This window comes from Corythoichthys intestinalis, chromosome 17, assembly GCF_030265065.1.
Source record: "Corythoichthys intestinalis isolate RoL2023-P3 chromosome 17, ASM3026506v1, whole genome shotgun sequence".
NCBI classification, from domain to species: domain Eukaryota; kingdom Metazoa; phylum Chordata; class Actinopteri; order Syngnathiformes; family Syngnathidae; genus Corythoichthys; species Corythoichthys intestinalis.
Genome location: NC_080411.1, coordinates 46,419,380 through 46,445,576, shown reverse-complemented (window position 1 = coordinate 46,445,576; position 26,197 = coordinate 46,419,380). Strand labels below are relative to the sequence as shown.

Sequence of the window (26,197 nt, the reverse complement as noted above, 5' to 3'; positions counted from 1 at the left end):
GACGTCCAAAATTTTTCCCATTCATTTTCAATGGGAATTTTTTTTTTTCCCCAAATCAACAGAAAATGACTAGATATCATTATGACGTGTCCCCCAAATGTCCCCGATTGCATTGCCGCTTATGGAGGGTGATGCCATTGACGTTCATGGACGTCCAAACTTCCCATTAAATCCCAATGGCATTTCTTCATGTTTGTTCATTCTATTGATGCCAATGTACTTGGATTCCATTGACGCCTATGTAAGTTGATACCATTGACGTCCATGGACGTCCAAAAATTTTCCCATTCATTTTCAATGGGAATTTTTTTTTTTTCCCCAAATCAACAGAAAATGACTAGATATCAATAGGACGTGTCCCCCAAATGTCCCTGATTGGATTGCCGCTTATGGAGGGTGATGCCATTGACGGCCATGGACGTCCAATTCTCCCAATCTTTTCTAATGGCATTTCTTCATGTTTGTTCATTCTATTGATGCCAATGTACTTGGATTCCATTGACGCTTATGTAAATTGATACCACTGACGTCCATGGACGTCCAAAATTTTTCCCATTCATTTTCAATGGGAATTTTTTTTTTTCCCCAAATCAACAGAAAATGACTAGATATCATTAGGACGTGTCCCCCAAATGTCCCTGATTGGATTGCCGCTTATGGAGGGTGATGCCATTGACGGCCATGGACGTCCAATTCTCCCAATCTTTTCTAATGGCTTTTACTTTGTTTAGTGCCATTGACTGGCATTATGGTCCATTCTATTGATAGACCTGAGTGGGGCTAAGATTTGTATCTCCACAGAGGAAAGACCAAGGTGTAATTTCTCCCGAAATTGCAGTTTCTAGTTATTATTATTATTATTATTCAATAATTCTCCGCGTTTTTTTGAGCCAACGCACAGCCCAAACCGTAGCACCGATCGGCACCGTTGAAGTATCGGCACGACCGGATTTTTCGCGTGACGATGGGAATTTTTCAAACCGCCACGAAAAATTTTCCGTTCGCCCGTAAACGGCAATTTTCCGAAAAATAAAAAAAGTTTCAAAATGTATCTAGTCCTACAATTTTTGACCAAATCACATAATTTGGGCATCAAAAATTCCGGGACGGTGAGGGGCATAAAAGTTGTATACAGAATTTGGCAAAAATTTACGGTTCCCCGGAAATTTGCCAAAAACTTTCCTATTCATTTTGAATGGAAAAAAAACGCGCGCTTCACAGCCCGAACCGTTAGACCGATCGGCACCGTTCAAGTATCGGCACGACCGGAATTTTCGCGTGACACAGGAAACTTTACAAATGGCCCCGAAAATTTTTCCGTTCGTCCGTAAACGGCAATTTTCCGTGAAAAAAAAAAAAGTTTCAAAATGTATCTAGTCCTACAATTTTTGACCAAATCACATAATTTGGGCATCAAAAATTCCGGGACGGTGAGGGGCATAAAAGTTGTATACAGAATTTGGAAAAAAATTACGCTTCCTCGGAAATTTGCCAAAAATTATCCCATTCATTTCGAATGGGAAAAGTCCCATTCACTTCCAATGGGATTTCCAATGGAATTTACATTGCATTGATGCCATTGACGGCCATGCATGTCGAATCTACTGATGCCAATGTACTTGGATTCAATTGATTATATGGATGTCGATGCCATTGACTGCCATGGACGTCCAAAATTTTTCCCATTCATTTTCAATGGGGAAAAAACAAAATTACCCCAAATCAACAGAAAATGACCAGATATCAATAGGACGTGTCCACCAAACTTCCCCAATTCCATTGACGCTTATGGGGGGTGCTGCCATTGACGTCCATGGACGTCCAAAATTTTACCCATTCATTTTCAATGGGAAAATTTTTTTTTTCCCCAAATCAACAGAAAATGACTAGATATCAATAGGACCTGTCCCCCAAATGTCCCCGATTGCATTGCCGCTTATGGAGGGTGAAGCCATTGACGTCCAGGGACGTCCAAACTTCCCATTCATTTCCAATGGCATTTCTTCACGTTTGTTCATTCTTTTGATGCCAATGTACTTGGATTCTATTGACGCTTATGTAAGTTGATACCATTGACGTCCTTGGACGTCCAAAATTTTTCCCATTCATTTTCAATGGAAATTTTTTTTTTTTCCCCAAATCAACAGAAAATGACTAGATATCAATAGGACGTTTCCCCCAAATGTGTCCGATTGCATTGCTGCTTATGGAGGGTGATGCCATTGAGGTCCACGGACGTCCAAACTTCCCATTAATTCCAATGGCATTTCTTCATGTTTGTTCATTCTATTGATGCCAATGTACTTGGATTCCATTGACCCTTACGTAAGTTGATACCATTGACGTCCATGGACGTCCAAAATTTTTCCCATTCATTTTCAAAGGGATTTTTTTTTTTTTTTTCCCCAAATCAACAGAAAATGACTAGATATCATTAGGACGTGTCCCCCAAATGTCCCCGATTGCATTACCGCTTATGGGGGGTGATGCCATTGACGTCCATGGACGTCCAATTCTCCCATTCATTTCTAACGGCTTTTACTTTGTTTTTTGCCAATGACTGGCATTATGATCCATTCTATTGATAGACCTGAGTGGGGCTAAGATTTGTATCTCCACAGAGGAAAGACCAAGGTGTGTAATTTCTCCCGAAATTGCAGTTTCTAGTTATTATTATTATTCAATAATTCTCCGCGTTTTTTTGAGCCAACGCACAGCCCAAACCGTAGCACCGATCGGCACCGTTGAAGTATCGGCACGACCGGATTTTTCGCGTGACGATGGGAATTTTTCAAACCGCCACGAAAAATTTTCCGTTCGTCCGTAAACGGCAATTTTCCGTGAAAAAAAAAAAAGTTTCAAAATGTATCTAGTCCTACAATTTTTGACCAAATCACATAATTTGGGCATCAAAAATTCCGGGACATTGAGGGGCATAAAAGTTGTATACAGAATTTGGAAAAAAATTACGCTTCCTCGGAAATTTGCCAAAAACTATCCCATTCATTTCGAATGGGAAAAGTCCCATTCACTTCCAATGGGATTTCCAATGGAATTTACATTGCATTGATGCCATTGACGGCCATGCATGTCGAATCTACTGATGCCAATGTACTTGGATTCAATTGACTATATAGATGTCGATGCCATTGACTGCCATGGACGTCCAAAATTTTTCCCATTCATTTTCAATGGGGAAAAAACAAAATTACCCCAAATCAACAGAAAATGACCAGATATCAATAGGACGTGTCCCCCAAACTTCCCCAATTCCATTGACGCTTATGAGGGGTGCCGCCATTGACTTACATGGACGTCCAAAATTTTTCCCATTCATTTTCAATGAGGAAAAAACTAAATTTCTCCAAATCAACAGAAAATGACCAGATATCAATAGGACGTGTCCCCCAAACTTCCCCAATTCCATTGACGCTTATGAGGGGTGCCGCCATTGACTTACATGGACGTCCAAAATTTTACCCATTCATTTTCAATGGGGAAATAACTAAATTTCTCCAAATCAACAGAAAATGACCAGATATCAATAGGACGTATACCCCAAACGTCCCCAACTCCATTGACGCTTATGGGGGGGTGCTGCCATTGACGTCCATGGACGTCCAAAATTTTTCGCATTCATTTTCAATGGGAATTTTTTTTTTTTTCCCCAAATCAACAGAAAATGACTAGATATCAATAGGATGTGGCCCCCAAATGTCCCCGATTGCATTGCTGCTTATGGAGGGTGATGCCATTGACGTCCAGGGACGTCCAAACTTCCCATTCATTTCCAATGGCATTTCTTCATGTTTGTTCATTCTATTGATGCCAATGTACTTGGATTCCATTGACGCTTATGTAAGTTGATACCATTGACGTCCATGGACGTCCAAATTTTTTCCCATTCATTTTCAATGGGAATTTATTTTTTTTCCCCAAATCAACAGAAAATGACTAAATATCAATAGGACGTTTCCCCCAAATGTCCCCGATTGCATTGCTGCTTATGGAGGGTGATGCCATTGACGTCCACGGACGTCCAAACTTCCCATTAATTTCCAATGGCATTTCTTCATGTTTGTTCATTCTATTGATGCCAATGTACTTGGATTCCATTGACGCTTATGTAAGTTGATACCATTGAGGTCATTGGACGTCCAAAATTTTTCCCATTCATTTTCAATGGGAATTTTTTTTTTTTCCCCAAATCAACAGAAAATGACTAGATATCAATAGGACGTGTCCCCCAAATGTCCCCGATTGCATTGCCTCTTATGGAGGGTGATGCCATTGACGGCCACGGACGTCCAAACTTCCCATTCATTTCCAATGGCATTTCTTCATGTTTGTTCATTCTATTGATGCCAATGTACTTGGATTCCATTGACGCTTATGTAAATTGATACCATTGACGTCCATGGACGTCCAAAATTTTTCCCATTCATTTTCAATGGGAATTTTTTTTTTTTCCCCCAAATCAACAGAAAATGACGAGATATCAATAGGACGTGTCCCCCAAATGTCCCCAATTGCATTGCTGCTTCTGGAGGGTGATGCCATTGACGTCCAGGGACGTCCAAACTTCCCATTCATTTCCAATGGCATTTCTTCATGTTTGTTCATTCTATTGATGCCAATGTACTTGGATTCCATTGACGCTTATGTAAGTTGATACCATTGACGTCCATGGACGTCCAAAATTTTTCCCATTCATTTTCAATGGGAAATTTTTTTTTTTCCCCAAATCAACAGAAAATGACTAGATATCATTAGGACGTGTCCCCCAAATGTCCCCTATTGCATTGCCGCTTATGGAGGGTGATGCCATTGACGTCCATGGACGTCCAATTCTCCCATTCATATTTAATGGCTTTTACTTTGTTTCGTGCCATTGACTGGCATTATGGTCCATTCTATTGATAGACCTGAGTGGGGCTAAGATCTGTATCTCCACAGAGGAAAGACCAAGGTGTGTAATTTCTCCCGAAATTGCAGTTTCTAGTTATTATTATTATTTATTATATCATCATCTTATTCTCCGCGTTTTTTCGGCGCGCCGCGCAGCCCGAACCATACCACCGATCGGCACCATTCAAGTATTGACACGACCGGATTTTTCGCGCGACGCGGGGACTTTTTCAAAATCCCCCGAAAAATTTTCTGTTCGCCCGTAAACGGCAATTTTCCGGAAAAAAAAAAAAGTTTCAAAATGTATCTAGTCCTACAATTTTTGACCAAATCACATAATTTGGGTATCAAAAATTCCGGGACGGTGAGGGGCATAAAAGTTGTATACAGAATTTGGCAAAACTTTACGGTTCCCCGGTAATTTGCCAAAAACTCTCCCATTCATTTCTAATGGGAAAAGTTCCCATTCACTTACAATGGGATTTCAATGGAATTTACATTGCATTGATGCCATTGACGGCCATGCATGTCAAATCTATTGATGCCAATGTACTTGGATTCTATTGACTATATGGATGTCGATGCCATTGACGGCCATGGACGTCCAAAATTTTTCCCATTCATTTTCAATGGGGACAAAATACAATTTCCCCTAATCAACAGAAAATGACCAGATATCAATAGGACGTAAACCCCAAACGTCCCCAACTCCATTGACGCTTATGAAGGGTGCCGCCATTGACTTCGATGAACGTCCAAAAATTTTCCCATTCATTTTCAATGGGGAAAAAACTAAATTTCCCCAAATCAACAGAAAATGACCAGATATTAATAGGACGTAAACCCCAAACGTCCCCAACTACATTGACGCTTATGGGGGTTGCTGCCATTGACGTCCATAGACGTCCAAAATTTTTCCCATTCATTTTCAATAGGAATTTTTTTTTTTTTCCCAAAATCAAAACAAAATGACCAGATGTCAATAGGACGTGTCCCCCAAATGTCCCCAATTGCATTGCCGCTAATGGAGGGTGATGCCATTGACGTTCATGGACGTCCAAACTTCCCATTCATTTCCAATGGCATTTCTTCATGTTTGTTCATTCTATTGATGCCAATGTACTTGGATTGCCGCTAATGGAGGGTGATGCCATTGACGTTCATGGACGTCCAAACTTCCCATTCATTTCCAATGGCATTTCTTCATGTTTGTTCATTCTATTGATGCCAATGTACTTGGATTCCATTGACGCTTATGTAAGTTGATACCATTGACGTCCATGGACGTCCAAAATTTTTCCCATTCATTTTCAATGGGGAAAAAACTACATTTCTCCAAATCAACAGAAAATGACCAGATATCAATAGGACGTATACCCCAAACGTCCCCAACTCCATTGACGCTTATGGGGGGTGCTGCCATTGACGTCCATGGACGTCCAAAATTTTACCCATTCATTTTCAATGGAAATTTTTTTTTTTCCCCAAATCAACAGAAAATGACTAGATATCATTAGGACGTGTCCCCCAAATGTCCCCGATTGCATTGCCGCTTATGGAGGGTGATGCCATTGACTTCCATGGACGTCCAAACTTCCCAATCATTTCCAATGGCATTTCTTCATATTTGTTCATTCTATTGATGCCAATGTACTTGGATTCCATTGACGCTTATGTAAGTTGATACCATTGACGTCCATGGACGTCCAAAATTTTTCCCATTTATTTTCTATGGGAATTTTTTTTTTTTCCTCCAAATCAACAGAAAATGACTAGATATCAATAGGACGTGTCCCCCAAACTTCCCCAATTACATTGATGCTTATGGAGGGTGCTGCCATTGATGGCCATGGACGTCCAATTCTCCCAATCTTTTCTAATGGCTCTTACTTTGTTTAGTGCCATTGACTGGCATTATGGTCCATTCTATTGATAGACCTGAGTGGGGCTAAGATTTGTATCTTTATTATTATTATTATGCAATGGTTTCTCCGCGTTTTTTCGGCGCGCCGCGCAGCCCGAACCATACCACCGATCGGCACCGTTCAAGTATCGACACGACCGGAATTTTCGCGCGACGATGGGAATTTTTCAAACGACCCCAAAAAATTTTCCGTTCACCCGTAAACGGCGATTTTCCGATTTTTTAAAAAATTTTCTAAACGCTAGTTGTCCTACAATTTTTGACCAAATCACATAATTTGGACATCAAAAATTCCGGGACGGTGGGGGGCATAAAGATTGTATACAGAATTTGGAAAAAATTTACGGTTCCCCGGATATTTGCCAAAATCTATCCCATTCATTTCTAATGGGAAAATTTCCCATTCATTTCAATGGGATTTCCAATGGAATTTACATTACATTGATGCCATTGACGGCCATGCATGTCGAATCTATTGATGCCAGTGTAATTGGATTCAATTGACTATATGGATGTCGATGCCATTGACGGCCATGGACGTCCAAAATTTTTCCCATTCATTTTCAATGGGGAAAAAACTACATTTCCACAAATCAACAGAAAATGACCAGATATCAATAGGACGTGTCCCCCAAACGTCCCCAACTCCATTGAGGCTTATACGGGGTGCTGCCATTGTTGTCCATGGACGTCCAAAATTTTTCCCATTTATTTTCAATGGGGAAAAAACTAAATTTCCCCAAATCAACAGAAAATGACCAGATATTAATATGACGTATACCCCAAACGTCCCCAACTCCATTGACGCTTATGGGGGGTGCTGCCATTGACGTCCATGGACGTCCAAAAATTTTCCCATTCATTTTCAATGGGAAATTTTTTTTTTTCCCCAAATCAACAGAAAATGACTAGATATCAATAGGACCTGTCCCCCAAATGTCCCCGATTGCATTGCTGCTTATGGAGGGTGATGCCATTGACGTCCAGGGACGTCCAAACTTCCCATTCATTTCCAATGGCATTTCTTCATGTTTGTTCATTCTTTTGATGCCAATGTACTTGGATTCCATTGACGCTTATGTAAGTTGATACCATTGACGTCCATGGACGTCCAAAATTTTTCCCATTGATTTTCAATGGGATTTTTTTTTTTTTTTCCCAAATCAACAGAAAATGACTAGATATCATTAGGACGTGTCCCCCAAATGTCCCCGATTGCATTGCCGCTTATGGAGGGTGATGCCATTGACGTTCATGGACGTCCAAACTTTCCATTCATTTCCAATGGCATTTCTTCATGTTTGTTCATTTTATTGATGCCAATGTACTTGGATTCCATTGACGCTTATGTAAGTTGATACCATTGACGTCCATGGACGTCCAAAATTTTTCCCATTCATTTTCAATGGGAATTTTTTTTTTTCCCAAATCAACAGAAAATGACTAGATATCAATAGGACGTGTCCTCCAAACTTCCCCGATTCCATTAACAATTATGGAGGGTGCTGCCATTGACGGACATGGACGTCCAATTCTCCCAATCTTTTCTAATGGCTTTAACTTTGTTTAGTGCCAATGACTGGCATTATGGTCCATTCTATTGATAGACCTGAGTGGGGCTAAGATTTGTATCTCCACAGAGGAAAGACCAAGGTGTGTAATTTCTCCCGAAATTGCAGTTTCTAGTTACCTTGGTCTTTCCAAGGGAAAGAACAAGGTATTGTTATTGTGCAACTTTATTGTTCTTATTATTACCTTGGTCTTTCCAAGGGAAAGAACAAGGTATTGTTATTGTGCAACTTTATTGTTCTTATTATTACCTTGGTCTTTCTGAAAGAAAGAACAAGGTTATGTTATTCTACAACTTTATTATTATTATTATTATGCAATGGTTTCTCCGCGTTTTTTCGGCGCGCCGCGCAGCCCGAACCATACCACCGATCGGCACCGTTCAAGTATCGACACGACCGGAATTTTCGCGCGACGATGGGAATTTTTCAAACGACCCCGAAAAATTTTTCGTTCGCCCGTAAACGGCGATTTTCCGATTTTTTACAACTTTTTCAAAACGCTACTTGTCCTACAATTTTTGACCAAATCACATAATTTGGACATCAAAAATTCCGGGACGGTGGGGGGCATAAAGATTGTATACAGAATTTGGAAAAAATTTACGGTTCTCCGGATATTTGCCAAAAACTATCCCATTCATTTCCAATGGGAAAAGTTCCCATTCACTTTCAATAGTATTTCCAATGGACTTTACATTGCATTGATGCCATTGACGGCCATGCATGTCGAATCTATAGATGCCAATGTACTTGGATTCATTTGACTATATGGATGTCGATGCCATTGACGGCCATGGACGTCCAAAATTTTTCCCATTCATTTTCAATGGGGAAAAAACAAAATTTCCCCAAATCAACAGAAAATGACCAGATATTAATAGGACGTATACCCCAAACGTCCCCAACTCCATTGACGCTTATGGGGGGTGCTTCCATTGACGTCCATGGACGTCCAAAATTTTTCCCATTCATTTTCAATGGGGAAAAAACTAAATTTCCCCAAATCATCAGAAAATGACCAGTTATCAATAGTACGTCTCCCCCAAACGTTCCGAACTCCATTGACGCTTATAGGGGGTGCTGCCATTGACGTCCATGGACGTCCAAAAATTTTCCCATTCATTTTCAATGGGGAAAAAACTAAATTTCCCCAAATCAACAGAAAATGACCAGATATTAATAGGACGTATACCCCAAACGTCCCCAACTCCATTGACGCTTATGGGGGGTGCTGCCATTGACGTCCATGGACGTCCAAAAATTTTCCCATTCATTTTCAATGGGAATTTTTTTTTTTTCCCCAAATCAACAGAAAATGACTAGATATCATTAGGACGTGTCCCCCAAATGTCCCCGATTGCATTGCCGCTTATGGAGGGTGATGCCATTGACGTTCATGGACGTCCAAACTTCCCATTAAATCCCAATGGCATTTCTTCATGTTTGTTCATTCTATTGATGCCAATGTACTTGGATTCCATTGACGCTTATGTAAGTTGATACCATTGACGTCCATGGACGTCCAAAATTTTTCCCATTCATTTTCAATGGGAAATTTTTTTTTTTCCCCAAATCAACAGAAAATGACTAGACATCATTAGGACGTGTCCCCCAAACTTCCCCGATTCCATTAACAATTATGAAAGGTGCCGCCATTGACGGCCATGGACGTCCAATTCTCCCAATCATCTCTAATGGCGTTTACTTTGTTTAATGCCAATGACTGGCATTATTGTCCATTCTATTGCTACACCTGAGTGGGGCTAAGATCTGTATCTCCACTGAGGAAAGACCCAGGTGTAATTTCTCCCGAAATTGCAGTTTCTAGTTATTATTATTATTATTATTTATTATATCATCATCTTATTCTCCGCGTTTTTTCGGCGCGCCGCGCAGCCCGAACCATAGCACCGATCGGCACCGTTCAAGTATTGACACGACCGGATTTTTCGCGCGACGATGGGAATTTTTCAAAATCCCCCGAAAATTTTTCCGTTCGCCCGTAAACGGCAATTTCCGGAAAAAAAAAAAAAGTTTAAAAATGTATCTAGTCCTACAGTTTTTGACCAAATCACATAATTTGGGCATCAAAAATTCCGGGACGTTGAGGGGCATAAAAGTTGTATAAAGAATTTGGCAAAAAATTACGGTTCCCCGGAAATTGGCCAAAAACTCTCCCATTCATTTGTAATGGGAAAAGTTCCCATTCACTTTCAATGGGATTTCCTATGGACTTTACATTGCATTGATGCCATTGACGGCCATGCATGTCGAATTTACTGATGCCAATGTACTTGGATTCTATTGACTATATGGATGTCGATGCCATTGACGGCCATGGACGTCCAAAAATTTTCCCATTCATTTTCTATGGGGAAAAAACAAAATGTCCCCAAATCAGTAGGAAATCAACAGATATCAATAGGACTTTTACCTCAAATGTCCCCGATAGCATTGATGCTTATGGAGGGTGATGCCATTGACGTCCATGGACGTCCAAATTTTTCCCATTCATTTTCAATGGGGAAAAAACAAAATGTCCCCAAATCAGTAGGAAATCACCAGATATCAATAGGACCTTTACCCCAAATGTCCCCAACTGCATTGACGCTTATTGAGGGCTCCGCCATTGACGGCCATGGACGTCCAAATTTCCCATTCATTTCTAATGGCATCTAATTATGTTTTTTCATTCTATTGATGCCAATGTGCTTGGATTCCATTGACGCCTATGTAAGTTGATACCATTGACGTCCATGGACGTCCAAAATTTTTCCCATTCATTTTCAATGGGAATTTTTTTTTTTTCCCCAAATCAACAAAAAAAGACCAGATATCAATAGGACGTGTCCCCCAAACTTCTCCAATTCCATTGACGCTTATGAAGGGCGCCGCCATTGACGGCCATGGACGTCCAAATTTCCCATTCATTTCTAATGGCATTTATTTTGTTTAATGCCATTGACTGGCATTATTGTCCATTCTATTGCTATACCTGAGTGGGGCGAAGATCTGTATCTCCACTGAGGAAAGACCCAGGTGTAATTTCTCCCGAAATTGCAGTTTCTAGTTGCTATTCATAATTGTACCTGCAGTATATATGAAGGATTAGTGTAGGTTTTTGGGCTGTGGAATGAATTCATCTGATTACAATGTATTCCTATGGGAAAATCCTGCTCGACATACGACCATTTCGACTTACAAACAGGGTTCTGGAACGAATTAAGTTCATATGTAGGGGTACCACTGTATTAAAATAAAAAAAAAATATATATATATATATATAGTAAGCAGTTACAATGTTACTCATTACTGGATCCATTACTTTTTACTTGTACTTAAGTACATTTTTGGATGGCTTACTTTTACTTAATATTGAGAAGTAGTGCTGCAACAAGCAATCGATTTACTCGAATATTCGATTAGAAAAAAAAGATTCGAATTAAATTTTTCTGCTTTGTCTGTCTCGCGCTAGCCATGTTGAATATGTTGAAATGTCTCTCGCTAGTTTCTTGTCGCTTAACCGACGTCGCGTCAGCCCATCGCTGATTGGCCCGCTCCGCTGTCTATTTGCTGTGGCTGGCTCCGCCCTGGAAATTTTTTTCTGCTTAATGGTGGCCAGACTCATACTCTCATAGCCAGGCATGAAAATTGGTCAGGGGTTAAAAAGGTGAGAAGGGTGTGGAGGAAATATGTTCCAGTACACTGTACACCCCAGCAAAATATTGAGCTCTGTCGACCCACACTGTGTTTCAGCAGGGCCGTGCAGAGACCGGTGGAGGGGCGGGTGCTCGTGGATCAAAAGGGGCACAGGAACAAGTATTTAATACACCTTAAAACAACATAAATTCAATTTAAACCAGCTTTAGATAATAATTGGCTGCGACTGTGACATACTTTAATTGGGAGGGGGCAACAGTGAATAGAAATCAAAACTGTCATCAACTTTCTGGCTGTGACTCAGTCTGCCTATTTTCTTCCTTCAACCTCTGCATCAAAACTTCCTTCCTCAACTTGTTCATCTGAGAACAAACCACATTAGATGGTCACTGAGCCACCAACAGCACAGTTTTCTTAAAACTATTATTTCATTATTATCCATACTTAACAACTCTCGCACCTCATGATTAATAAAGCAATGACATAAAATCTTATAGAAAAATAACATTGTAATTGTGTTTATAATTGTATTTAATACCCGACTATCCTTGCAAACTTGTTCTTTCCAGGTCTGCTATTCACCCAGCTGATGAGGTATCCACTGCCTTTAGCAGCCTCATCTAACTCATTTTTTTATCCCTCAATCTCCCTTCCCTACGAGGCATGTCTATGTAATGAAATATAAATATTAAAAAAAACAAAAAAAACAGACTCCCCGGTGGCTTTTAGTTTTAAAGCTTTCTTAATTTCTTTCTCTCTCAATAACGATGGAGGTAGATTTGTGTTTTTATTATTCAATCAAAAAACAAAGTTACTTCTATAAAAAACAAAGTTGCTTCAATCAAAATACAGTATATACTTTTAATCCCCAAAAAGTCACTTCAATTAAAAAAAAATTGTTTTTGATTGGAAAAATAAATTTGAGACAAAAAAAGCATTTGAAAACTATTTTTCTTGATTGAAACAAATTTTTCCATTGAAGTAATGTTGTTTTGCGTTTGGGCCACATTTTGGCTAGGACATTTGTGTCTTTATTATTCAATCAAATAAGTTGCTTCAAACAAAAAAATATATATAAAAAGAAAAACTTTGCACATGTGTCAATCACCGTTTACCAAAGCCTGAAAGGGTTTGAGTAGACTCACTATGAAGCATTTAATAAAGCCAAGCATTTTCTTACTACTTTATTCTTGTTTAAAAATAATTCGGTGGGGCAGTAACATGTTTAAAACTTATCATAATTCTTACATTTTGAAGTGCTTGAAAACCATTTATAAATGATACTTTGGTGAAAAAAGTGAAAAAAACGTCTTATATATGTATCTTTTTTCCAATGTAAAATCTGAATAAATGCATTGAACACGCACAAAAAAATGGGGGGGGGGGGGCGCTACTTTGCGGTTTTCACTTATTGCGGTGGGTTCTGGTCCCCATTAACCGCGAAAAACGAGGGATCCCTGTATTTCTGAAAAGCTTTCAGAAGTAGGACTCATTCCCACCACTCGTCGGGCCGGTGTTGTGCCGACACCGGCCGTCAGCTCAAGTCTCAGCCGAAAATAACGCGTCTCAGGCGGACGACGGGAGCGATGCGAGGCGCCCCCTCCATCCGAGAGCATGCCGCTTAATTTGACTCAACAGTGTGTTTCTTCGTTTACATTACCGCTAAATACACAAGCTTGACGCCAATTTAACGGGAGCTATTTTTTTTTCATGGGGGATTTGGCTAGCTCTGGCAGTGTTCAACGCAAGCTGCAACGAATGGCAGTAACTTTTTTATATCGCAAAATGTGAAAACGATTGAAACCATTACTCACCAAATTCAATCTGCTGGCAAATACAGGCAAGTGTGTATGCTGCGCTCTGGTCTTCCCCGGTGTGGATAAGGCCTGCTTTTTGTTTTCGCAGCTTTGCAATGCAACCAAAGGCTCTCCGAGCACTCCATGTTCACGTAAGGAGTGCGCGCGTTTGGAATAATGGAACGCAGCTTAGGCCGATGATTGGTTCTCGTCAGCGAAGCATCTAGAAGGATTTGCTGAATGTCCAAGTGTCACTTTTTTAAAGAACCGATTTCTTAAGTGCTCAGTTTACATACTAAGTTAATCACATGATGATGATAATAATGTAACGTTGATAATAGTCAACCGTTGAATCAGATTGCAATTCTTTATTTGTGGAAACTTATTTAACAACACGACTGTTGTCTGCCGCAGCCAACGCACATATCTCCCCCGCCAGAACAAACGTAAACACGGAAGGCACGTCCCTCGCTCTCCCGCACCTCTCTCACCCCTCTACGTCATGCGGTGCATTCAGGAACACATGCTAACACCCCCGCCACATTATAACTCATTTCGTTACAATAATAATAATTAAATAAAATCTCCCGACCCCCACCCTCCCAAAAAGAATTTCTCCTCGTATCTACGCAATTCACGTAGGTCGCCCTTTTTGACTTCAAAACGGCGAATTTTGCCGAAAGGTGAGAGATTTTCATGCCTGCATAGCACAGCTATGAGTCTGGTGTACCAGGCTAGTAGTCCCGTCTATGAGCGCGACCTGTTGGCGCGTGTGTCTGTGTGTGTGCTCGCACGCACGCGCGCGCTCTCGCTCGCAGGGGTAGTAGAGTGGAGTGGGCTACAGCTGTGTAATCGGCTGACTGACGCATCTGATTTTTTTTTTTGGCGGGGGGGGCAAACGAGACTGTGGCAGGCCGCCACATTCTCGTTCATTGGTGGGAAACACTGCATGTATATTACAAATTAAATTCCTCAATCATTTTTTTTCTTATGAACATTTTTCTAAAGCTTTATTGATGGTTTTTCCTCAAGTTAAAGCACCACGCAGAAATTAATCAATTGAATTGTGTAGCAGGATTTGTGTTTTATTCTTATTATTTAATTACAGGTGTTTTAGCTCATTTCAATTTATTTTATTTAAATGGGCTACTATTTATTTTTTTATGTACAGTGATACCTCAGCTCACGAACGCTTAAGGTCACGAACTTTTCACCTCAAGAACATTAAATTCGCGAGCATATAGTCTCTGCTGACGAACTAGTTTTCGGCGGACGAACCAAACCACGCGGTCGAACAGCGCCACGGTGGCGGCCACGAGAAGCTGACGCACGCTCACGGCGTCCCAGTTCGTCCCCTCCCTTTCGTTGAGTGCGGACGTGGTTTGTGTTTGATAGACATTTTGGACCATATTGAGTGTACTTTTGCTATTATGGGACCGAAAAAGACCCCACCACAGACTAGTGTTAAGCCTAAGAAGACATTAAAGAAAATTACGATCGAGCAGAAGGAGATCATTGAAAAACACGAACGAGGTGTGCGTTTGTGTGACTTAGCAGAAGGGAGCCATTCAGGAGTTGTCATCTGAGGACGAGGAGGAGGAGATGGCTGCAGCATCAAGTGAGAGCATCAAGACCATGTTAGCTAAGTGGAGTGATGTGCAGGCTTTTATCGAACAGTACCATTCAGAAAACACTGTGGCTATGAGAATCATCAACATGATGAATGATAATGTGATGCTTCAGTTTCGTAAGACCTTACAACTCAGAAAGCAACAGGTGTCAATTAAGAGGTTTTTAGTCAGCAAAAAGGATAGAGTCTCCTTCTAAGAAGCAAAGAAGACAAGCCACACCGGAGGTTGAGTTACCTACAGTCCTTATGGAAGGTGACTCTCCTTCCAAACAGTAACTCCCTCCCTCCCTCCCTCCTCCTCCCACTCCATTCCATCAAGCCATCAACTACCATCACAAAGGTAAATAAAACGACTTTATTATACAGTACAGTTTATTTCTTTAATTACAATACAATAGCACATTTATTATACATAAAATAAGGTATATTTTTGTGTAGTTTTAAGGCTTATTTAGTAGTAAATTATGTTTTATGGGGACCTGGGAACGGATTATTCTCATTTTAATGGTTTCTTATGGGAAATAAATGTTCGGAAGACGAACTTTTCGCCTTACACACACTTTCTGGGAACCAATTATGTTCGTGAGCTGAGGTATCACTGCATTTATGTTTTGGAAATGTGATGCAGTATTCATTTATATTCTATATTTTATGTAGTATAATTTTAGGTCCTATGTGAATACTAGTTCCTACTTGTTTTGTTGTGGTAGGAAGGTTTTGTATTGAACACGGGGTACTGATGCGCCGAGATTAAAGGCAGAGTTGATAATGTCCTGCCGTGCTGGTTCTTGTAATAGCAGAAAAGACAGCAGTAAACCACCAACAAGTAAACTGTGACCCGATATACCCACAGCCTCAAGAGATCTGATGGACTCGAAAAGTAAGTTACGATTGCATATTATTTGGAAAATCGACCTGATCCACCGTATTTTTACACGAGTGACTTCCGTTCTGTCCGATCCTACCGAGTAGTATTGACGCAGGGGGGGCCGCGTCTCGCGTCAAATAACAATCTCCGGTGTTCTTTTCGCGTGCGACGCTTTGAGCACTTCTGGGACGCGTTCAACACGTGACCGCGACTGGTGTGCATTGGCTGATTGACTTTAACGGCCGCGTTTCACTGCGTTATCGCGGCGGGATCGTTGACGTGACGTTGACGTTTCTGGTGTGTTACCGGGGTTACCCTGCTAATACAACAGGCATGTCTACGGCGCGTAACGCAGTGACACGCGGCCGTTACAGTCAATCAGCAAGTGCACACCAGTCGCTGTGCGGCCGCGTTTTGGACGCGTCCTAGAAGCGGTTCAACGCGTCACACTCGTAAGAGTTTATTATTTGACGCAAGACGCAGCCCTCCTTTAATGTATTTATTTATTTTATTATATTTTATTTATTTTTATTATTTAATTTTTTTATTTAATTTATTCATTTCTGCAAGGCGGTTTAAAATCCATCAACAAAGCTTTTAAAAACTGTTCACAAGAAAAAAAAATGATTCACTGAGGCATTTCATTTGTAAAATAGGTTAAAATCTTTGTCATCGGGATTGTTTTTCTCTTTAGCACAGGACTTCTTTTTTCCTTCAGAAAGAAAGCTGACCAATATGCGGGGTCTGAAAGGCAAATGGTTGTCATATTATTATCTTTAAATACCTGCTGCTCTCGCACGATCTTGCAATCCTCGCATGAACCGATCGGGGCGCTCCACAGACGCTCTGCTCGTAAAACGTGTTCTCTGGCAACTGGAGGCGAGCATCAGTGGTGCGTTGAAGCGCCGGCAACCTCTACACGTCACAGACGTCCCTGGTGTATTACCAGGGTTACGGCATTGACTATATTTATGACTAACCAAACAGTGTACAGATAGTCCCCGGGTTACAAAGGAGTTCCGTTCCTAGGCTGGCGATGTAACCCGAATTCCCGTGTAAATCGGAATCAACCCTTTAAATACCCCCTTAACCTCAAAATAACTCCCCAAAGACATGTATTTTATGTCATTTTAATAAGTAAAAAATAACATACTGTGAGGTATGTTGTGTTAAATATTCAATGACTATTCAGGGTTTGTAAAAAAATATATATATATATTCAGCGTTTACTCACGAGTGAGTCGCCTTGCTGAGAGAAAACGGCGCAGTGGAAAGAGCAGGGAGGCGAGAGAGGGGGATACCATGGCCGCTCAGGTCACCAGCGTCGCCTCTCTTAGCGCGAGCACCCCGTCCGAGCTAAAAAAAAAAATTTTTTTTTTAAAAACCTGATCGGGGCTCGCAAGAGGAGTCTGCGCCATGGGAGAAGCAGTAGTAGCATGAGAACACCGAAGTGAGACCTGATGCCGTCAGGAACTGCAAGAAGGTGACAGCGACGCTGCTGGGGGAAGAGGGGACCCTGACATGGCAAGAACTAGGCATTGTTTACGCGCTTAAAAAAAAAAAAAAAAAAAACGACTGGAGACAGACTGGCGGATGAGACTCCGGCGTCGTAAAGTCACATAAGTTGGGTATGTCGTAACCCGCGGACTTCCTGTATTAATGATTACCGAGAAGTGCTTCTGTCAGCACGAGCAGCAGCACTGTCATTCGTTGATGTGTGCAACATGGCGGCAATACTGAGGCAAAAACTGCTCCTTTGATGCTGAAGTAATACTAAAGACCTTTTGACATTTTTTGACCAGTACGACTTCTACTCCAGAGTGACTTACTGTCTGGAAGACTGAGTGCGGCCTCTACTTATGACCTTCATTATCATCACCAGTCTAAGGCTAATGTGACATGCCGTCGATAGTACCTGATAGTGGAGTGACGAGGTTGTCTGCTTGGAATTCTGTCGACGGGTTACTGCTGCTCTGTTGCTCCGCCCCTCTGCTGAACTTACTCGGACCTTCATTAATGTGCCGCATCTCTTCCTCCTTCTTTATGACTGGAAGTTGCTCTTCTCTCTTCTGCTGTTGAAGGGGTTCCTCTTGTTTGATTTGGGGAAGCTCTAGTTCATTTTTAATGCCAGGAGACTCTTGCTTCTGCTGTTCAGGATCAAGATATTTTCCGACACCTTCATGACACAAGAAGACAAAACACATTTTATGGACCGACTATGGAGCTAGCATTCCAAACAGAATACAGTTCAGCGATTCTGGTAAGATCAGTGGAGGGTCGGGTTCTACGTGAATGATTGTCAACTAACAGTGTTCGGCGGACCTGTAGTTTGTTACAGTTTAATACAGGCCCGCTTATCCGCCACCAGAGTTCAACTGTTTGCATTAGGGGTGGGAACCTCTTGGTACCTCACGATGCAATACAAAGCTCACAATAACGATCTCACCATATGGCGATACAGCGATTATCGATACATTGGTCAGGAAATCATTCTAGGATATTCTACAAAACAACTGATAAATAGAAAAACAAGCGATTGTCATACATCTGCTGTGAGTTCATCTCTAGTAGACATCCAATCCATTTGAAATGGAAGGGTGGCAGCAAATGAACCCCTCCCACTTCAAATAGACCCCTTCCACTTCTATGCCAGGCAATGAGGTAAATTTGGGCCGTTTCAGCCTGTTATTTTCAGTCACTTCCTGTTGACTTTGGGGCATTTTATGGGTCACTTCCTGTTTATTTCTGATTACAGAACATGAATTGACTCGGGGATGAATAGGCAATGACTCAAAATCAACAGGAAGAGACCAGTAAATGCCCTGAAAATCGGAAAGAGTGACTGTGGAATAGAGCTGTCCCGACTAGTCGACATAGTCGACGTCATCGATGACGTAAATCCGTCGACAAGCAAAACATCCCGTCGACAGTTAATGAAGGGTTAAGAAAATATATGCGTGGAAAGTTCAGAATGTCGGACGCTCTGTATGCAAGCGGGGAAAGCGGCACAAAGCCAAAAAAGCGCACCAGAGTGACCAAAACATTGACTTATTTCAAAGAAACAAAGGAGGGTACACTCTTTTGTCCTGTCTCCTCAATGCCAAGCTTGGCTGCACGTCGGCCGTGAATAAACACCTACAGCGCCGTCACCCAGTTTGTAAGTCCATCTAACTAACTAACGACATGTTTTATTGAAGTTGCTAAGCCTGTCACGATATGCAATGAGTCCATTTATCGCACGGCAAATAAAAATGAGGCCGGTAATTTTCACAGCTGCCTTTTATCGCTGCGCACGTGCGTGTGTGCTGATGGCATATGAGACTCCAGTTCCTTTCTCTTCTCAACACGCTGTAGAATTAAAGTTCAGACAACAAAATAAGAAAACACATCTATATTAAACACTGTAACGTTAGCACTGCTACACTGAGGTGAATGGGGGAAAAAGGCAACTTACTTTAGCCTGCTATAAAACATTGGCAGTCGTCTCATGAAAGCAAACTTGCGGTTAAAAGGTGACACTTCAAACATGAAAAATCGCTGGTTAACAGCATTTGCAAACGTAAAAAATAACCCAAAAAAATCTATTACTGACGCTACATCGAATTACAAAAAGTGCTTTTTCTTGCGGAGTGTAAAGCTGAAGTTAACAGTTTAGCGAACGTACTTCCGGTGAGCATTTCGAAATAAAAGCATGCCATGTTCTTCATATAAATAGCGATTTCCGGAGTTAATCCCACATACTTCAAAATTCAGATTCTACACTAAGAATACCTTTAAAATGACACCCTTTATGAAAAATCTGATTGGCAATGAATAATATAATTATTATAATACTATTATATATAGTACTATACTATCATATTAATGCTAGGTGTTTTTTTAAGAATTGTTTTGAATCATGTTGGAAAGGCAAAGTCAGTGTTCTGAATCTGTTTACACTCCCTTATTTTGCATTAGTTAATTCTATCAGCATTTGAACTCGTTTATTTTTTGATTTATTATTGTTATTTACGTGTTTATTTGTACTTAAATAAATAATTCACGTGTTCCAATATGTTTTTGTGAATTGCTAAGTGTCAACAAAAATTTCATCGCTAAATTAGTAAAAAAAAAAAATTTTTATTTAATTGTTAGATTAGTCGACTAATCGTAAAAATAGTCGGCTGACTAATCGGGAGAAAATTAGTCGTTTGGGACAGCCCTACTGTGAAACCTCTAGTTCTGAATGAACGAAGGTTCTCTACGCCCTTCCCAGATATTTAGTTTTTAAGAGATAAATGCTAGTACGAGTTATAATAATAATTTAAATAATAAAACCCCTCTTAATGTTTTCGTTTTAGTAAAATTTGTAAAATTTTAAATCAAAAAATAAACTCGTAGCTCGCCATTGTTTTGACATCGCAAGGCGGTGACGTCACATGGGTTCCCTGCCCGTACTTCCAGTGTCACTCTTTTAACTTTGTAATGGGTAATTTAAGTACACCATAAGGTGTAAATGGCGAGTTTTAAATTAATTAGAGATCAATCTAATGAGTGCGTTTTGTCCCTCGACTGACGCCATAGTTCCCTGTTTTACAGCGGGTCTATTGTACTTTACGTTCATTTGAATGGTGTCTTCACAACATACAAGTCTCCTGATAATGGCTCCCAGCATCAAAGTTTGTATATTGTGACTAAATATTGCCATCCTGTGTATTTGTTGAGCTAAACGAGTAGCTAAAATGTTTTAATAGAGTTTGACCAAAGTCTGAGTAAATCTTATATGAATTCTGCATATCTATTTTGATTGTGAATGCCAGTTCGCTTTGCATTGTTGTTTAACTGTGTGAGAAGAGGGCCTCATTAATACAGATTGAAGCGCTTTTCATTTTGTGTACATTATTTTTTTGAGAGATATATTTTTGTTGTATTTTCACGATATCATACTTATTTTTGTTGTGAAGGAGTTGCCGAAGCTTTGCTAATAAACGGCGCGGTCCAATGAACGCCTGTGTCCACTCGCCTTTTTCTGCCTCTTCGGCTAGGTTTATACCGCAGGTCTTAATGCACAAATCCGATTTTTTGTCAAATCTGTTTTTTTGGCGTGCCCGTCCAGACTGTCTTTGTCCATTGAGCCCGTTCAAGTATTACGCATGCGCACTAATCGCAGTCAGACAAGTGCTGAGCCAGAACACCCACATGCGCAGAAGCATCAAAACAAATGACAACACATGCTGGCTGTCATCCGTCATTTCAGGGATATCATATTTTGATTTAAGACGACATAAACAACAGACATAAATAATCCCCGTTTAGGCTTATATTGAAAGTTTATATGACTCGATTGTATGCACGAATTGTCCGTGCATGTCACACACACATACGGACAGTTTGCCCCGACTCTTGGCCGTGTAAGCAATCTTGAAATATTGCTCATATAGAGCAGAGAAAACCGAGCATTCTCAGGCTTATCCTCAACCCATTTTTATTTTATTTATGACTGTTGTCAAACCCGACCCTTCCCCAAAAGCCGTGTTCAATGCAAGCTAGGCGCTAACACCGCACAGCTGCACCGCTACCGTAGCGCCTTGTCTCTCTCTCTTTCTTTGATGATGTAATTGCTGCATGAATTCCGATTTGGGAAACTTGACAGTTCAGACCGCCGTGACATTCTGGAAAAATGTTGCCTAGATCGGATCTAAACCACATACGAAAGTGACCCAGATTGGCTTTGGGATGGTCCACTTCTATGCGACTTGTCCCGTTCAGACCGTCAAGTTGATGCCTCACTCGAGTCGGGAAAACACGAAAAAATCGGATTCGTGCATTAAGACCTGCAGTATGAACCTAGCTTGGATCTCATTGTGCAAAACAAGGCGTCATTATAATCTGTTAGGCATTAATACATTTATTCATTTTCGTATCCCTTATTCCCCGGGAAGCATCCGGCAGGATGAGCAACAATCTGGACATCTGCTTTTACGTGACCAAAATAAGGTAAGACGTCATTAGACGCCAGTAGATGTCTCGGTAGTGGCAAACGTTTTCGTGTGTTGTCATGCACGGCCCCGGGCTATCAGCAAAAATAATCAAACTGCTGTGGTTTACTGTATACGCTAATATGTAAAGCACACGGCAGCTATGGATGTAACTATCTCCATAATAAAATTTGAATAAGTTAGATAACACAGTCAGGGTTTCCCCTACATATTAATTGTTGCGGCGCACCACCACACCAAAATAAAAGCCGCCACGCCGTGCAAAAGAGATGTTTAAAAAAATAAAAATTTAAGGCCGTTTCCAACTCGTGGCAGCCTAGTGTGAAGAGTTCAGTGGCAACCTATTCATTGTGTATTGTAATGTCCGTAGCTCTGCGAGGCCCTCTTAAGAGACGATCGGAGGAGGAGCTGTGACGTAGAGGGAAGCGAGATAGCGGTCGCATGTCACGGAAGCCCGCTGTTATTTTGTTTTTGTTTTTTTCTTTATTATTGTTGCCACAATAAAGTGGGTAAGCCAATACGGACTCCTCTCCTTCTTCCCCCCCATCCGGGGCATTACAGTATTTTGGATCGGACTTTTTGGCGAAAATAAGCAGTGGACGGCCGTCTTGGGAGGAACGGCCAGTTTGAATAGGTTAGGGTTAGGAATGAAATTGCACCGAGAGGCGGGGAGAGCGCCGCCGCACTAATATCAACAACGCATTCAATAGCAGAGGGGCAGGCGTACTTATTACAGCTGCTATCAGGCTGTTTTGGCAGACGGATATACACAATCACGGCTGACGAAACCTTGATAAATGCGCCCCCCCCCCCCCCCCCCCCCAGTTTTGCGAGCTCTGGGACACTCGAAAAATTACCTTCATACTTCTCCTTGCTGAGCTAATTGGTACCTCAATGTGCGTTTGTATGGAAATGGAGTTCACGAACAACAACAAAATATTCACCTTCTCACCGAAACTAGTAAATCTCTTTACACGGCAAGTAGAATTTCCCCCTACTCATTGAAATGCATCCATTACAAGGGCGTAGGTATGGTGTCAATATTGGTAGGTACGATATAACAGCATAACCTGCATGTACACTTTTCGATGGGGACGGACATTACCGTAATAAAACCCAACAGATTGGGTGAACGGGGGTCAGGGCTACATTTCTCACCACCAATTTGAACCTAATTAATTGATAGGCTAAATGATCAATGCAAAAATAAATCTGTATTGACATACCAACTTTCACAATGCAAATTTAGAACATTTTAATACGATGATTTTTCTGAAATCTATTCAAATAACTTTCTCCATCTTGTTTTGAGTGTTAAAGACTAGTTAACAGCTTACTGGGTCAGATTATTCAATTTACTTTGGGTAAATATCACCATTTGTTCTTATTAAGCCCATAAATCTAAAGGTTGGTCATTTTTCACCAAAATCAAGGGGGAAAATGCTTTCAAATAATGTTTTGAGCAATTATCACTTGTTGAATTAAGAACATTCCTGACGAAAAAAAAGCTTTTTATTTTTTTTGCTTAAAATAAGTGTGTTAAAAATAGCTATCTGAAAATAATCTTATTTCAAGAAATCTGAGTAAAATTTACTTAAAGCACTGGCAGATCATTTTACTTATTTCTAGTAGATTGAAAACAAGGGAATTTAGTCAACTGCAAATCAAACGTGCGTTTGAGGAGAAAAAAATGGTGTCAGTGTAAGTCTGAACATAAGGAAAGTAATTCACTTATTAATGGTCGGGTCAATTCTATCCTTACAAAATATGTGAAGACAATCTAAATGACCTCTATAACTTAACTCATTATATAATGCAAAAAGGTTGCTTAAAATTTGGTGGGGACAATTTGAGCATCCTGAAATGTTCTTAGTGTTATGTCTCTAACGTCCCTATGCAAACCTACGCCACTGGTCCATTAACAGAAGTACTATTATTGTTGTGTTAATGTAGTACATATTAGGGCCAAATAAAAGGAAAAAGAAGGACTACGAAATGTAAGTCATACTATTGCTACGAGAAAAAAACAGTCGTATTATTACGTAGGGTAATGTAACTATAATCAGCTACGCATTTTACGTACATGAACCGTAGCTGAGAGCTACGACATTAGCCTGGCTCATGAAAGATTTCAAATAGATCTTTGTTATGGTTATTTTTGTGAAACGAAATGCGGAAAAAAAATGTGACATGATGCAATTTTGCCGTGGCACGACATGGTGAGGCAGTCCGACACCGATGCAGCCAACCACCGCAGCTTCAAAAAATCCTAGGGGAAACACTGACAGTAGTTTACAGTGAAGATCTGCAAACAGTTTTTGACATCAAACACTCTCCTGCTCTCGTCACTACAGCAGGGGAGTGCTGTCACTAGCGAACTTGACACATGAACACTACTCGACTAATTCGCGTCTTTTGCTTTTTCTGTCCTTCACATGTTCCAGTCGGGTTTAAAATGGAAGGGCACAACCCGAGGACATGTTAGAGAGTGACACGGTGGAAGACCGGCAGCGTTGGCCATGTGACGTCACCGCCCTACGATGACAACAACAATGGTGACCTACTAGTTAAAATAATTTTACAAATTTTATGAAAACATTAAGAGGGGTTTTAATTAGAGGTGTGCAAAATTTCCGATTCTTAGATTATTCGCGATTCGGCCGTGGAAGATTCAAGAACGATTCACAAACATCCAAATTCCGATTATTGAAATATGCCAAGTAAAGCAAAAGTACAACACACTCAGCGCGCTGCGCGGTCTTCGGCACAATGAAGAACGGAGCGAGAGTAGCTAAACATCATGCTTCTCATTACCCGGCCCCTCGGGTAATGCCAATGCTCAACTCACGGCTTTAGCTCAACTCATGCCACGAGATAAAAAACACAACAACATACCTGACTGCTGCCGAAAAGCTGCTACAAAAGTACATCCGCAAAATGTTACGGTAGATATCATTTATATAGGACTAGATGCATTATAGATTCGATAGCGTTAGCAGCACATCTACAAAAAGCTAGATGCGGGCGTTAGTAAACGGCCGCCATCTTAAAGCAGTACACTTTCCTGCAAGGCTGTTGTAGCGAACCTTCCAAGCGAACCTAATTAACTTTTTATCTAAAATACTCCCAAATCGGTAAAATATTGACTTGAATGTATCTTTAAAATAGTTTTAAAACTTTCACATGTCAAAAGTAGACAAAAGGGAAATTATGGAATAACGGGAGCAATTTTAACAACTTTAACGGTTGATTCACAACATTAAATTAATTGAATGTAGTTTAAAGCTGCTGATACAGAATGGGGACTGGAGTTTTTTATTTACTGTTATTTTTGTATATTTGTTTACTGCTATATGTTAACTTGATACTGAAATAGTAGTTTGGTTTAGCCTGAGAGTATTTTTGAACAATTTTGGAACTAATGTACAAAACATTTAAAAAAAAAAAAAAAAAAAAAAAAAAGGAGGGGGGTGCATCAATAATCGTTTTATAATCGAATCGGAGCCTCTGAATCGTAATCGTAATCGAATCGTTAGGTGCCCAAAGATTCCCAGCTCTAGTTTTAATATCAATTTATTATAACTCGTACTAACATTTCTCTTTTAAGAACTACAGGTTTTTCTATCCGTTGTACCCTTTAATGTATTGTGTGTCGAGGGCCGTCAATGGCAGCCATAGAGTTAACAGAGACACTATTATGGAGGAAGATTTTAGCAGGAACTTATGGTTCCTTTTTTAAAAAAAATTTTTTTAAACATTGACATCTTTTTAAAATAATATCTCAATGCTTGGCATGAGCATATCAATAACCTTTTGGGATGCAAAGTATCACGATGTATCACTATTTCGACATTTTGTCACA

At 40.5% G+C, this 26,197-nt stretch overlaps 1 protein-coding gene across 1 annotated transcript in view; it reads right to left on the bottom strand.

Annotated features, from left to right (window-relative positions):
• LOC130905660 (uncharacterized) overlaps positions 1-17,173 on the bottom strand; it is a 206,399-nt gene extending 189,226 nt beyond the window's left edge. Inside the window, exon 1 of the mRNA XM_057819248.1 lies at positions 17,142-17,173. The gene's annotated coding sequence lies outside the window, so the exon portion shown is untranslated. The remainder of the gene's footprint in view (positions 1-17,141) is intronic.
• Positions 17,174-26,197: the final 9,024 nt, after the last annotated feature.